The 16,263-nt window shown below is 40.3% G+C and overlaps 1 long non-coding RNA gene across 1 annotated transcript in view; it reads right to left on the bottom strand.

Annotated features, from left to right (window-relative positions):
• Nucleotides 1-262: 262 nt before the first annotated feature.
• Nucleotides 263-16,263, bottom strand: part of LOC114023513 — a 21,285-nt gene continuing 5,284 nt past the window's right edge. The window contains exon 3 of the long non-coding RNA XR_003566811.1: nucleotides 263-349. This is a non-coding gene — a long non-coding RNA (uncharacterized LOC114023513). The remainder of the gene's footprint in view (nucleotides 350-16,263) is intronic.

Raw genomic sequence — 16,263 nt, forward strand, 5'->3', positions numbered from 1 at the left:
ATATGAATGCAGTCATGCAAAACATGTTTCCACATTAGCCATGTTTGGGGGGAAAAAAGAAAAATAAAGTAAGAGAAAAAAATAAGCTTCAATCTGAGCTCAGAGTTTATTGGTTCTGTCTCCAGAAGGAGACAATGTTTTTCATCATGAGTCCTTTGCAATTGTCACGGATCATTGTATTGATCAGAATTGCCAACTGACATAATTTTAAGTTTTGTTATTAAATAATTTTTAAGTTATTAAGGAAATTTGTGGTCTCAAACTACTCAATTACTCAAGAGACTGAATACCATAAATGCTTGACAAAGTATTCCTTGAGATTATCACCAACAGTGAAGATGAGAGACATCTGGAGGAAAGAAAAAAAAGAAAGAAACAACATTTATTAAGCATCTACCATATGCCAAGCACTGTGGTAAGCACTTCTGAAATATTCTCTTATCTGATCCTCATAACAACCACGGGAAGTAGATGCTATTATTGTCCCCATTTTATAGTTGAGGAAACTGAGGCAGACAGAGGTTAAATGACTTGCCCAGAGACGCACAATTTGTAAGTGTCTGAGGTTAGATTTGAACTCAGGTCTTCTTGACTCCAAGTCTAGCATTCTTACCTACTGTGTCACCTAGTTGCCTAAGAGAAGGGTAAACAAGGCCTCAGTTTCCCTAGGGCAGTCCTGAGATTCTCTTAGGTAGTCCCAGCTCAATGGGATAAGAGTCAATAAACATTTATTAAGCACCTACTGTGTGCCAGGCACTATAGTATGGGGAAGACAAAAGTGGAGATTTACCCTAGAGGAATGAGATCTTGGCCCCTAGTCAGGGAGACCCTAAAACAAGTTCCATCTCTTACACATATTGGCTGTATGGCGTTGGTCAAAAGTCCCTTTACCTTTCAGTGGTTCAGTCTTCTAAGACTTGTAATTGTAGAAAATGGGCTGATTTGCATTGGTGTAGTGATATTCTTCATTGGGAGTTCTTTACACCAAGGAAATCACATATCTATACACACACAAGCATAAACACATACAAATATACATACAAACATACCTATATACATACACATATACACACATACATACAAAGACACCACACACACACACACACACACACACACACACAGAATGTGCCAACCAAAGTCATGCCTCCCTTATCAGTGGCCTTTCTTCCTCCAGGCCCACTACTTCCCTCCCCATAAGGTCTTTCAGAACATGTCCATGCTCTCAGGCTGCTACCAACTAATCTCTTCTAAGGTGTTCCATTGCTAATGAAGGCATTCATTTCTGAGGACCCATCCCAGGGCTATCTGACTTTTCTGAAGCCATTCTTCTGAGATTATATGGAAGGAGACTGTACAGAATGCCAACTCAAAAGACATGAAATCAAAATGGCAGACTAATAGGAAATAAGTCTGAATGGCTCATGGAAATAGTGTTGGATATGAAATCAAGACACCTGGATTTCAAATATTATCTCCAGCACTTACTGATTATGTAACTTTGAGCAAATCACATCAGTTTCCTGAGACTGCTTTAGGCATTTGTAAAATGGCTGCCAAAATACTTATATTACTGACAACACAGGTTTGCTGTGAAGAAATCACTTTATAAACTGTAAAATGCTATGTAATTATGAGTTGTTGCATTATTCGTTGGAGAAGGCCCTGCCCAACACAGACTCTGACCCAGTTGTGTAGGCAGCCACCTATTCTGCCTACTCATGAGGTCCACTCTACCCAAAGTGATGGTTTTTGTTTATATAAAGGGTGGGGATAAATGCCATGATTTCATGATCTTGGGGAAGGGAAAGGTCTTGGAAAAGGATGTGCAAACAGGTCATGCAGCAGTACCAGGAGTAGATGCTGGTGGTAGGAGGGACTATCCCCAAAGGAGGGGCAAGTGCTAAAAGCATGCAGGCCCTAATGATAATATGATTAGAGAGATGCCTAAAAATCCCACCAGCCCCAAAATAGGTCACCCACTGACTTGCCAATGTTACCTTTCCTCCTCCTCCCTGACCTCAAATTCCCACTATTAGTAACATGTTGCCTAGGTTCTTGTCCCATTAGCAAATCATTCATTACATAAGGATCTATTGAGAATCTAAGCCCATTAATAAAAACTCTCCCTTAGACAGTGCCTATAAGGTTAACAAAGCAGTTTACAGCACTGATGCTGTGAGATAGGTCATACAAGTATTATTACTCCGATCTGAAAACCAAGTGACTTGCCAGGGATCCCACAGCCGATAAGCATCAGAAGCTAGATTCAAATTCATGTCCCTCCTGGTTAAACCAAGATGTAATCAAATTTCTACAATAAGGGAAACTGTGGGGAAAAACAAAAACCATATATGCAAGGTATTATTCTAGATTAAAGGGGTGGGAAGGAAGACAATACCCTTAACAATAATACCAAAGTTGGGAATAGGGGAGGGTGTAGGAGAAATATAATGAGCTGTTTACTATTTTGAACATGCTGAGTTTGAAAAGCCTTTGGGACATCTTGTTTGACCTGCCCAAAAGTGAACAGTATGTGTTATTTCAGGATATTTTGTACATCCAGTACTAAGCACAAAGCTCCCTGAGACCAGGAACTCTAGTTTTTCACTCTTATATCCTTGATGCCTAGGATAGGTCCTTTTCCTTAGGAACTTACTAAAAGATTATTTCTTTCTTTTTTTATTCATTTATTTTGATTTATCAACAATAACTTCCACAAGCTTTTGAGTTTTAAGTTTTACTATAAGATTATTGAATTGAATTGAATTGAGTAAGGAGGGGATCATCTCATGTATTTAGCCCTGATCAGACTACATATGGAGTATTGTATTCACTGGCAGCTCTGGCTGGGTATAGATGGTCACAGAGGTATTTTCAAATTCTCAAAATCTGTGTCTCTATGAACTGACTTTACTTGTTCAGTCAATAGTCCTCTTTGAGGTGAATTGCAGAATAAATGAAAAGGAAGCTTATGAGAAAAGACTTAAAAGACAGGTTGAAATTGAATGCCAGGTTCAAGAATTTGCATTTTGTTAGGCAATGGGGAGCCATTTAAGGTTATAAAATAGGTAAGTAAGAGTATCAACATTTTTTACTACAGCATTAGGAAAAACACAGTAAGGAGGTACAGTGCTATACTTCTCTGCTGCTTTACTGGGACTGGTCAAAATGATGTGTTGTTAGATTTGTTTGGAGGGGCAGTTAAATCAACTAAGAGAAGGAAAAAAAGTAGAAGCAAGTTTCTCTCAAGGCAAATTGAACCAAGTCCAAAGTGATTAAGAGAAAGAAGACATTTACTTAAGAGGAAAGATTAAAAGAGCAAAAATGTGTAACTTGGCTAAGTGACAAAAAAAAAAAATTCAAAGCCTAACAGTCCACAAATATTTGAAAGGTGTAAATCAGAAAGAGAGGGTTTTTTTTTCCCTTTCAATACGGCACAGGTGCATATGACAGGGGAAATAGTATAAGGAAGAAAAATGAATATTAGCAATAGGAGAAACTTCCCTTGGAAAAAATAATGGGTTGAATGAAAGAACTCTCTTCAATTAGAAATAGAGACCTGCATTCTTTTCTACTCCTTGCTCTGCCACTAACTGGCTTTATGAATTGGGGGGAGGAGGGATGGGCAGTCACTTAAACTTTCTGAAACCTATAAGATGTTATGTTCCCATGTCTAATCTCTTCCAGTAAATTCTAAATGCCATAAGAGCACCAAGTAGGCTCCCTCAGCATCAAGAACAGAGCCTTGTATCTGGCAGGTCAGGGATGGGGACTGGATCTATGAGTTCATAGGCCCCAGGAGCTCCCTCCCCCAAAGGCAGATTGGCACTTTATTTATAACTCATAGTCTTAGGGTGCTTGCTGCCTGGGGCACTGAGATTTATTCAGTATTACATAGCCAATGTGTATCACAGGTGGGATTTGAACTCAGGTATTCCTGACTTTGAGATTAGATATCTATCTATTATCTCTAGTAGTAATAGACCCTAGTAGTTGTTGCTGTTGTTGAGTCGTTTCCGTTGTGGCCAACTCTTTGTGACCCCTTTTGGGGTTTTCTTGGCAAAGATACTGAAGTAGTTTGCCATTTCCTTCTCCAGCTCATTTTACAGATGGGGAAACTGAGACAGGCCGGGTTAAGTGACTTACCCAGGGTCCCATAAACAGTGTCTGAAGTAGGATTTGAACTCAGGGAAATGAGAATTCCCGACTTCAGACCTGGTACTTTATCCACTGTGCCTCCTAGCTGCCCTAGTAGGAGTAATGGTTGTTGTCCTTCACTCCTGAAGAGTACGAAAATGATATTACTCTGTTGGGGTCAAGGTACAGTGTGTCTGACTGTAGCTGATCAAACCAATATGAGCTCAGACCACTCTACCACAAGTTGGGTACTAATAGTCCATATAAACATTTGGAACAGAGATCCCTAATAATAGCAATCACTTTGTTTTTTGAATGAAAAGCAAGATGTGCTAAGGTGGTAATCATAATAATAATAATAATACCAAAGACAATTCCCCAAGCAAGGACAAGATGAAGGCAAGGACAGAGCCACAACCTAGGACTAAAGGGGTTGTGTGATAATGAAGAAACACTATAATGTACACATAAAGGGGTGGTTTGTGAGCACTTGGAAGGGGAAATGGTGATCATCATGAACCAACATGGGTTCATTAAGGAAACATCACATCAGACTAACTTTGTTTCCCTTAGAATAATCCAAAATACAATTCCTATCGAGGAAGAAATGTGGCCTGCTCCTTTCAAAAAGAGTAAATCAACTCAGATAAAATAATATGATAAAGGAAGCAGTGATCACTACAAGTCAGCATGGTTTCATCAAGTACAAGTCATGTCAGACTAACCTGATTCCCTTTCAAATTGGGATTATTAAGTTAGTAACTCAAAAGAATGCTGTAGACATAGTATGCCTGAATTTCATTGAGGCATTTGATAAAAGTTTTTAAAATATTCTTTGAGATAGAAAGATGCAGGATGAACGATAGAATAGTTAGGTGGATTTGAAATTGGTTGAACCACTGGATCCAAAAAACTTACAGGGAGGTCACTAATGGAATTCTCCAGGATTCTGTCTTGGATCATGTTCAGTTCAACTTTTTTCTTTCAAATCATTTCAGTTCAATAAATTGATTTTTAAAAATGAATTAGTTTAAAAAATCAAACCTGTGACTTACATATAGCAGGAAGCAATAAATAGGTAATTTTTAATATGATAGAATCAGGGTACAAAAAAATGCTTCAAGAAGTTAAAAAAATGAACAAAAACTAACCAGGTTTTTAAAGATGTTATTGATTGCTTTTATTTTTACATTGCAATCATTTCCAGAAGCATCACTATTACCACTCCACCTTTTGAACTTTCCTTTGAAACAAAGAAAAGCAGTTGAGTAAAAATCAAGGAACATACCAATGCATGTAACAGGGTATGCAACATTCCACACCCATAGTCCCCCACCTCTCTAATGGAGTGGGTACATTTCCTCAGTTCCTTTTCAGGGTCATAATCAATTGTTATAATTATATAGTATTTAGCTTTCTTTTATTGTTCTTTTTGTTTACATTGCTATAGTCATTGCATATATTATGTTCTGGGTTCTACTTCATTCCACATCAGTTCCTAAAAGCCTTCCCAAGTTTCTTTAAATTCTTAATATTTTTAACTTCTTATAGTACAATAACATTGCACTATAATCATATGCCACAATTTGCTCAGTCATTCCCCAGTTGATCAGCATCCATTTTCCCTACTTCGGTGCTCTGTTTCTGTCTGTCTCTCTATCTTTCCTTCTCTCCCTCTCTGTCCTTATTAGCAAATGTTTAACAGTAGCATGTTCAATTCTAAAAGGAAGGGACATTGACAAGCTGAGGGCTTCCGGAAGAGGGTAAGCAAGATGACATGGGGCCTAGAACCCGTAATACATGAGGAAAATGAAGATGTTTATCCTAGAGAAGTAAAGTCTCAGTGCACTGAAAGGGGGTGGGGGGTAGGGGCATAGTAGAAACAGCAAAATGCCCTGAGGAAGACACAGAGGAAGGTATGTGACAGGCAGGCCAGGCTACATCACCACTGTGTTTGTTTAGTCATTTTAATCATTCCCTACTCTTCATCATCCCATTTGGGGTTTTCTTGGCAAAGATACTAGAGTGGTTTGCCATTTCCTTCTCTAGCTCATTTCACAGATGAAAAAACTGAAGCAAACAGGGTTACGTGACTTGCCCAGGGTCAGCCAGCTAGTAAGTGTCTAAGAACAGATTTGAACTCAAGAAGATGAATCTTCCTGATTCCAGGCCTGTTTTCTAGTCAACACCACCACAAAAACCACTTCCCCTCTCTCCCTATTATAGGCAACCCAGGGCCCTCTGCCCAAGAGTCCAGGAATAGCAATGCCTCCCAGACTGATGGTATTGCTTCCAGGCTAATCCTTCTATTCTAACCCTCCAGACCATCCATCATCTGTGGGAAACCCCTGTGAAAACATGACCTTCTGTTACCGCTGAAGGTATTGCAGCTCCAGTCTCCTCTGGAGCCACCGAAGGCCCAGAAAATAAAACTTGACACCAAAGTCCTTGGCACCAATGAATGGTTCAATTTCACAGAACAGTGTGGTTTTATCAGTGAAAATTACACCAAAGATGCTTTACCACCTAATTTGCTGCTGAAAGCTCCTATATGTGTTGCCTCCCCTATTAGAATGTGAGCTTCTTGGGAACAGAATATGTCTCACTTCTCAATTTGTGCCTCTAGTGGTTGGCACATAGTAAGCGCTTAATCAATGCACTTTCATTCATTCAAAGGCACTGCACAATCTGGTTCCAGCTTATCTTTCTAGGCTTGTTTCATTGTACTTACCATCAATGCCCTCATCAGCCCTTTCTCATTCTTATCCTGTACTCTCACCTCTGTGCCTTCTCCCAGATGGTTCACCATGCCTGGAGCACACTCTTTCCACATCTGGGGCCTGTTGAACACTTCTGTATTCAAAGCCCAGGTCAGGAGCCTCTTGCTTCATGAAACCTCCCCTGTTCTCAGCAGTGAATGAGGAGTTCTTCCTCAAATTTCCCTAAGAGGACTCTGTTAGGATCTCTGTTTTCCCTTGATAACGTTCTAAACTGTATCACACATGTTTACCGATATGCATTCTCCCCTCCCTTGCCCTGTAAAATTGTAAGGTACTTGAGAGAAGGAAATATGTCACTTTTCATCTGTGTATTCCCAGTGGGTAACACTGGGCCTAGTACACAATGAGCATTTCAAAGAATGTAAGCTTTCAAAAATGAACCTGAGTGTTGCGTAATTATATTGATCAAGCTTGGCCCCCCAAAGAGAAGAGAAAATGCACCTCCTTTCCTTCTTTGCAGAGGGAACAATGCATATGCCACTGTAAGGTTTATTCAATATGTTGGCTAATTTTGCACAACTGCTTCCCCCTCTCTTCCCTCTTTTTTATTCTTTGTTATTAAGGACAACTCTCTGGCAAGGGATTGGAGTAGGGCATGTCTGGAAATGAAGGTGATGAAGAACAAAATTATTAATTTTTTTAAATGTTGTTTTTGAATGACATTGAATGTGGGAGAGGGATTAGATTTTTTTTTTTTTATGTGGCTCCAGAAGAGAAATCAAGGACCAACAGATAGAAGTTTTGCTTATCAGGAAGAGCTTTGTAATCAGGAAGAGTTGTCCAAGAATGGAGTAGGCTACCTTGAGGGCTAGTAAGCTCCCAGTCACTGGAAGGGCTCAAATAGACAATCAATGACCCCCCCCTTCCCTTACTCCCCGTCAGTAATGCTATAGTCCTCTGGTTTCTCCCTCTGACTGCCTAGAACAGGGGTAGGGAACTTGCAGCCTCAAGGCTACATGTGACCTTCTAGGTACTTGGGTGTGACCTTTTGACTGAGTCCAAGTTTTACAGAATAAATCCTTTTTATTAAGGGGACACACATACGGCCTCGAAGCCACAGCTTCTCCACCGTTACTAGAACCTTCAAGCTAAAGAGGATGCCCCAGACAAGCATGTCTTCATTCCTTCCCAGGCTGTAACCCTGCCTCTTCAGACTTTTTCCACCACACACCAGATACCTTCATCTCCCTACCTCCCCTTTTTCAGCAATTTCTACCTTTCTAAATTATTTATTACTTCATTAGAATGTTTCCTTTCTACATTAGAAAATAAGCTCACTGAGGGCAGGGATTGACTTTATTTCTGTTTGCATTTGTATTTCCAACACTTAGCACAGTGCCTGGCACACTGCAAATGCTTAATAAATGTACCCTGATTTACTGACTAGAAATCTTGGAGGATGACCTCTAAAGCCTCTTCCAGTTCAGAAAATCTATAGCGCTTGAAGTTACAGGAAGCCTAGTCTTAAGAAACAACATTCTGAGCTGGAATGACCCCGCGGCCTTCAAGTAAGATACGTTCAAATTCCACTTCTGATATTTCCTCAGCTGATATCTGTAAAAGTGAGATAGTGACATCTTCCCTGCCCTATCCATGGGGTTGTTATAAAGAACTAATGCAAGGGAGAGTGCTTTATAAACACTAAAGAGCTATGGATATTTGAGGTCTGCGATAGACCCATTTGTGACTCACAGCTCTGGGAGATTAAGTAAGGAGGGCATCACGAGCCCTGTTTTACAAGCAGTGAAACTGAGATCGGACAGAAGGATCGAGTGACTTGTCTCCTATTCCATAGTGAGTCATGGTGTGGTGTAGCACCCTCGGCTCCTGGCCCCTAGCCTGTTGTCTACTGGGTTCAGGCCACTTGTAAAGCCTGTGATCTCTACAGATCAGACTCAGTCATGCTTTTATGATGCTTCTTTGAGGGATGACCTGCTTAACTCACAGAGAATCTGCCTATCTCGTCTGTTTAACTTGTGGAAATTTCATTTTTGTCTATGTACCCAGTTACACGTGTTCCTAGCATGCATTAGACCAGGAGTCCCTAACCTTTTCTTGTGTCGTGGAGCACTTTGGCTGCCTGATGAAGCCTATAACCCCTTTGTTTTTTGTTTTTCATTTGTTTATTTTATTTTTAATTTATGGAATAAAACAAGCATTTCCATTAACATAGTACAATACAAAAGATGATTGCACATGAAATTACAAGTCTATTATGCACAACTTGCTGTTCTTTTTAAATATATAATAAAGTTATGTAAATTTCTTTTTTCTTTTTTTCCTTTGTTTTTTTTATCTTTCCTCCCCTACCCTAGAGATTTTTTTTAAATATGTAAAATATATAGGATTGTAGAGGAAATCAATTATATTGAAATACGTTTATATATATATATATTTTAAAATTCACAGATTCCAGTTAAGACCTCTGTTTTAGAGGCTTCTTATTTGAGATTTCTATTATCCTATGATGTTTAGGGGGAAGCAACTCCATTTCTCAGCTGTTCCATAGCTATTAAATATGATTTCCTACCTTGACAACATGCATGGCACAAAAGAAAGACCTTAGAAACACAAGTTGCGAGATCTGAGTTCAAATACCACGTCTGTCACTTACTAACAACATGGAGGTCTTATTAGATAATTAAGTTCCATTTCAGTTCTGGATCTATGGTCTTCTACTTTTTTGACCATCATCAGGTTTTAACAGGCAGACAGGATTGCCCAATGACTATAATGCAGTTGCTTCTGGGGTGGAGCATTTGATACTTTGATGAATCCATGATCTCATGGGTGTGGGCCCATTTTCCCACCAGGGCAGTCTAGCCATACCTTCCTGTAGGATTCTTGCATAAATCCCAGACAAAGGATCTATCAAACACATGGGAGGTGGGTGTGGCAAGGGGCAAAAGGAGCCATGGGTCAAAGACAAGGCAGTGGAGTATTGTGGAAGGTCACTAAATATGGAGTCAGGAGATCTGAGTTTGAATGATGACTCTGGCATATACATCCTAGCTGAGGGACCTGCAGCCATTCATTTAACTTTTCTTAGCCTTAGTTTTCTCTTTTGAAAGATTGGAATAATACTGCTGACATTATTCTACTTATAAAAGAGATAAAAGGAAAACCCTTGATAATGCTGAAAAGATTATAGGAACATCACCTTTTGTTATCACTTGCATTCTTTTAATAGTTTGTGAATACACATAGAGTGCTCAGGCTGTCTGTCTATCTGTTATCTCAGATTCTCACAATATGACTGACCCACTGTCTTTTCCAGCTACACATGTCTTTGACACCACATCTGAAGCTGAAGCTCCCACTAACAATAGACTACAGGCTGCCTACCCTTACCTAGAGACAGAACACAGCACATGACTTAGAGTCACAAAGATCAGAGTTCCAATCCAGCCACAGATGCTTACTAATTGTATAAGGTGGCCCATATCATGGAGCTGAATGCACAGGAGTGAGTTCACTGTGTTCCCCAATTGTAATCCCCAGATTATAGTTTGGCCAGGACACCAAGATTTGTGACTTTTTAAAAGTTTTTATAGAGGTCATCCTCTTCTCTGAATCTATCCCTCTAGCCAACCTTGGCCAGTGATCTTTCCTTTGTGATAAAGAATGCAAGAGAAAGGAAAAAAGTAGAAACAGGAAAGATACTAACTAAGCATGGCCTTCCCCACCCTCCCCCCAAAAGAGCTATAGGGCTTTTAACCATCCTGATTTCCAGAATTCTAAATATCACATCCCTTCTTTCAGTAAAGGCAACCCAAGGCCATCATTGCTGCTAGACTTCCATTCCTTGCCTGGAAGAAAGTATTACAATGGTAGGACTTTTTTTTTAATTTCCTGACATTTTCCCTGTGCCAATATTCCTGGCTTTTTATTCATCTGGGAAGTAAGTAGGTACTAACTACGTGGGTTCTTAAATGAGTGTCCCACGTCTTTCATGGAACCATCAAGAGAACTGCTCACCACATAATAGGAAGGAGACAATGGCTCCCCTATCATGGAAGCAGACGGCAAAGGCTGGCCTGGCTGCAGAATATCTACATTCCATCACCACCGGTTGGTACCCACTGCTGGTCAGGTTACAAATTAGCACAAGTTTAAAAGGACAGGGAAACACACACACATACACACACACACTATAGTGCAATGTCATGAAAACAGCCTTGAGACCTCAGGATCACAAAAACTGGATCTGAATCCTGGTTCTGACACCATTTATGTAACATTGCATCAATCACTTAGACTTTCTAAGCTTTGATGTCCTCCTCTCTAAAACGAAGGGATAGAACTAGATAGTAAAGGTCACTTCCACATCTAATTCCTATGAATTTAGAAATCTAGCATTAACCTCTTATTTTACAAAGGAGGAAACTGAAGCATTGCACTGCATGCTGAAGGTTATACAGGTTAGAAAGAACAGTATCAACATTCAAACCTCAGTCACCTGTCTCCCAGGATCAGACTTTTCCCACTGTAACTGTTACATTCCTGACAGTGAGGAATTCACTATGTTCTCTACTTTTCTCCATTCCTAGCCCCCCAGGCCTGTAGCTCTATGCACCTGACTTTGATGTCTTCTCTAAGGTACCCACTAAACGTATCGATACTCTTTCCCATGCTTCCACCCAGGGTCACTCCCCGGCAGTTTCATGGCCCAGGACCATCCTTAGTGGGGTAGGGGCTAGCTGAGAGAGATTCTCCTATGTATCCTCCCACCCCGCACACATAGACATCTTTATACAGATGAAATCAAGTTAAAATGAGCATCCAGGACAAAAGGAAGGAAGGATAAGCAAGGTATGCAGCTGCCTAGGGCACAATATGCAAGGATGAATTCTTTGTAATACCAGTTTTTATGAATGCATGTATTCTTAATGCCAGAAAATTCCACTCTCTGTGGTATGTTGCTATTTATGTTGTAAGACAGGCTGATACAGTGGGGGGAACAGAAGGGGGAGATACAAGACCTCAAGCATTCAATTAACAAGCATCTCTAAAGTGCCTACTATGATCTGGCCATTCTGGTGGAGATATATAAAGAAAAATGAAATTGGGGGCAGTTAGGTGGCACAGTGGATAAAGCACTTGCCCTGGAGTCAGGAGGACCTGAGTTCAAATCCGACCTCGGACGCATAACATTCACTAGCTAGGTGACTCCGGGCAAGTCACTTAATCCCAATTGCCTCACCAAAAGAAAAAGAAATCATTTTTGCCATCAAGGAGCTAAGAATTCAGCCAGAGAAGATAACATAGACATTTAAGGTACATACAAGACAAATACAACATAATTCCTGGAGGATGACCTGATAGCTGGGGGAATCAGGAAAGACTTCATGTATGCCTACTTGAAAGAAAGTAGGAATTCTAGGGCCTTGTAATAAGAAATTATGTGCTGAATTTATTTTATATATATATATATATATATATATATGTTTTCATATATATGTGTATATATATATGTATGTGTTTGTATACAAAACAAGGTCTAAATAATATAGATTTGCAGTTTTATATACAATCTCCATTTCCATTTAATGCCAGAAAAATTCTATTCTCCATGGTATATTGCTTTTATGCTATCTACATTGTATAGTATTTATGAAAATAATGGTTTTATTTTATCTTAAAAAGAAAATAAAATGAAAAAAACATAAAACAAAACATGGGAAGGGGACACAGTCAGTGTAAAGGAGTGGAGATAGATGGGAGATGGAACATCTATGAGGAACAGTTGTCATTTTTGTTTGTCTTTTGCTCTGGAAGAGGACCAAGACTTCAGGAGGGTGATGTCTTGACTTGTAAATGAATTGAATTTAAGTGAGGCAGAGCTGTGCAAAGTCACCAGTCACACTCTCTCCTCAGAGTCATGGGAGTCCAATAGCAAGACATAGTTCAGGATGACTGGCGATGGCCTCGGATGCAGTGGGAGACCTTGGCCATGAGAAACAGTAAGAAGCTGGATGAGTTTTCACAAAGCTGGACAAGTAGGATGGGGCTAGACCTATATCCAATGCTTACCAGCCATGTGATCATGGCAGACCTCAGTGTTCTCATCTGTAAAGTGTATGAATAAATTATGAAGTGAAAACTTGCTTTCTCTACCTCATGGGGTTATTTTGAGAAAAAAAATGAAAATGATTGGTAAAAAGCAGCATTCACTTCCAACATTCACTTTTACAAAGAAAGTGCTCTGTTTGCCACAATCTTATGAAGTAGAAAGTCAGTAATGTGATATTGTTGTCTCCCTTTGACATGCTTAGTAACTAGGGCAAAGAAAAGTTAGATTGTTTGCTCAAGGTCACATAGCTAGTGAGTCAGTGTTCAAGCCGGCACTTGAACCCAGGTCTCGTCTAGCTTCGGCATAAAGCAATAGAAGGAAAGAATGCAGCCTCTGCAGTCAGAGAAAACCTAAATTGAAACCTCAGGTCTGTTGCTTTATGCTTTAGTGACCTTGGGCAAGTAATCTTTCAGGAAGTACCACCTGACTAGACTCTGAAGGGGAAAAAGGATTTCAGTAGGTGGAGATGGGGAGTTCATTCTAGAAGAGAAGAAGGGGAGGAAGGGAGGTGATAAGATTGGAAACTGCTAAAAGTGGTGTTTGTCTGGAAAGGAGAATGAATTAGGAGCAAGGGAGTTGGGAAGGATATAGTAAAATGGCCCCAGAATTAGAATCAAAGGACTTGGATTTGAATTGTACCTATGCAACCATAGGCAGGGGCAGCTAGGTGGCACAGTGGACAGAGTTCCGGACTTGGAGTCGGGAAAACTCATCTTCCTAAGTTCAAATCCAGCCTCAGACACTTACTAGCTGTGTGACACAGGGCAAGTCACTTCACCCCATTTGCCTCAGTTTCCTCATCTGTAAAATGAGCTGGAGAAGGAAATGACAACCCACTCCAGTATTTGCCAAGAAAAGCCCACAAGGGGTTATGAAGAGTTGAACCCGACTGGAACAATTGAACAAACTTAGGTAAGTCACTTGTCTACTCTGGGCCTCAGTTTCCTCATGAGTATTATGACGGAGTTAGTTCGAGGATCTACCTCTAAGATCTACCCTTCTAGCTCTAAACCTATTAACCAGTATATTCTTCACCATACCACAAAATGTGAATCACCACGATAAAGTCAAGTTCCGGGGACTCTCTGAGGGTCCAGGAGATAGTAACCCACAGGGGATACAGTTTTTAAGTCTGGCCAAAGGTGAACAAATGTCCTGTCTTGGAGCCAGAAAGAGCGAAAGAAATTCCCCAAATGCAGCCTGATCCACGTGTCTATAAGTAGGGTGGGACAGGCAGTCTCCCAGTGCCACTTAAGGCCTTGCTGATGAGATAGAAGGGGAATATGATTATGGCTTGCTTATAAGACTGTGAGACTCGGGTCCTTTTTAGCACCAGAGTCACCCCCTCTCAGCTGCTTCCCTGAGTCACTGCCCAGCCATGGGTAGCACAGGGCCATAATGTATGACTCAGACACGGGACCATTGACCACATCCCACTGACAGTTCTGACCCCAAGCCACTCCCTACAGATTGAATATTTATCTTTGTAACCTAAAGGCCAATGACTGGACATTAACCAATCTTGTTTATCATAGGATGACCTTTAAAAAAAAAACACACAGAGATCCTTGTCTCTGAGCCATCACCACCTGCTTGATTACACAAGGTCCTACACTGTAGTAGAATATGACTCTAGGAAGGCTAAATATTCTTTCTTTGAAAGTTTTCTTGTTTTGAAAATATTTTTTGTCAATTCATCAAGAGTCAATCAATCAACAAGCATATGTTAAGCACCTACTATGTGCCGGGCATTGTGCTAAATACTGGGGATCTGGGAGCAAAGAATATCTCAGAAGGAGAATCATCAAAGTGGAGTAAAGGACAGTCCATCAGCAGGCGGATAGCCATCTCCCAGAGTCTTGGGTTTGGCTGTGTGGGGGTTGGGGAAAAAAGGCAGGCCCTAGGAAAGAGGTTTCATAGCAACTGCCCCAGAACTAGAGTGACAGAAGCAGCCTTGGGCAGATGAGGGCAAAGAAGTCTTAGAAGCAGAAGACCAACAGGACCAAGCTGTGGAAATAACAGTCTGCTGATTACCACAGGGTCCAAGAATCGTGGTCCCTCCTCCTTAACAGATATCAGCATTCTAGAATAAAGTCTCAATTGTCCTACTTATTCCTGCTCTGATAATCACACCTCAATTCAAAGCTTTCTCTTCTGGAAGGAACCAACCAGAGCTTGTTCTCTGCTGGCATAGCCTTTGAGATGCAGGGCCATCAATGCTGCAACAGTTAGAATCATTGGTGGAGGACTTTAGCAAAGGGACATATACACATAAAAATAAAATATGAAACGGAATGTAGCCAATGTATAAGAGAGTGGGTGGGGGTGGGGGGGAGTTCCAGGCAAAAGCACAGAGGTAAGAAAGTATGAGATGGTTTTGGTAATTAACAAGAGTTCAACTGGGACTGATATAGAGAGTACCTGGGAGACGGTGGGTAAAGGATCAACCATATGCTAAAGTCTCATCCAATTCTATGATTCTGGGGCTTTAAGAGGAGAAGGGACTTTTTATGCTGTGTGGAGTACATTCTGGAGTGATTAAAGAAAGGCTTCATGTCAAGAGGGAATGGAGTTAGGCCTTGAAAAGCAGTAGGATTTGGGATGTTGGGGAGAAAAGAAGGGAAAAGATATTCTAGGTGGCATTGGGGGAGGGGGATGTAGGAGGAAGGATGTAAGAAGAGGAACAGAAGAGGAAAGAGAGAAGGAAGATGGAAGAGGAAAGAAGGGGGGAAAAGAAAAGAGGAAAAGAGAAGAGGGAACAAAGTATAGTTAGAAGACCAACCTGATTGAGAGTCCCTCCTACGGTAGCAATAAATCTATATCATTCCAGTTTTGTAGATCTGGTATCCAAAAAACACCCATTGACTAGATTCAATTAAGCTTATCAGAGTTATCAACTCTCTGGTTATTTTAACTTTTACATTTTTTATGAATTGGTAATTATTTGTAATTATTTTAAATAGTGATGATATTAGTTGCCAAAGTGGGGTTGGACTAAATGATCTCTAAGCTCCCTTCTTCTACTAATAGTCTATGTTCCAATTCCTAAAGTTTTTTTTTCTAGATTGAAATCAAATCAATGCAAGTCATTCCCTAGCTTCTTTCAGAATTCAGCTCTAGAAGTCACCTTCTACAGGTTTTTTTTAGATATCCAAAATGCTAACAACTTTCCTTCAGTCTAATGCCAATTTCTATCTACTTTGTATTTATGATAGATAGATAGATAGATAGATAGATAGATAGATAGATAGATAGATAGATAGATAGATAGAT

Source organism: Vombatus ursinus, unplaced genomic scaffold (assembly GCF_900497805.2).
Source record: "Vombatus ursinus unplaced genomic scaffold, bare-nosed wombat genome assembly UNPS02014818.1, whole genome shotgun sequence".
Lineage (NCBI taxonomy): Eukaryota > Metazoa > Chordata > Mammalia > Diprotodontia > Vombatidae > Vombatus > Vombatus ursinus.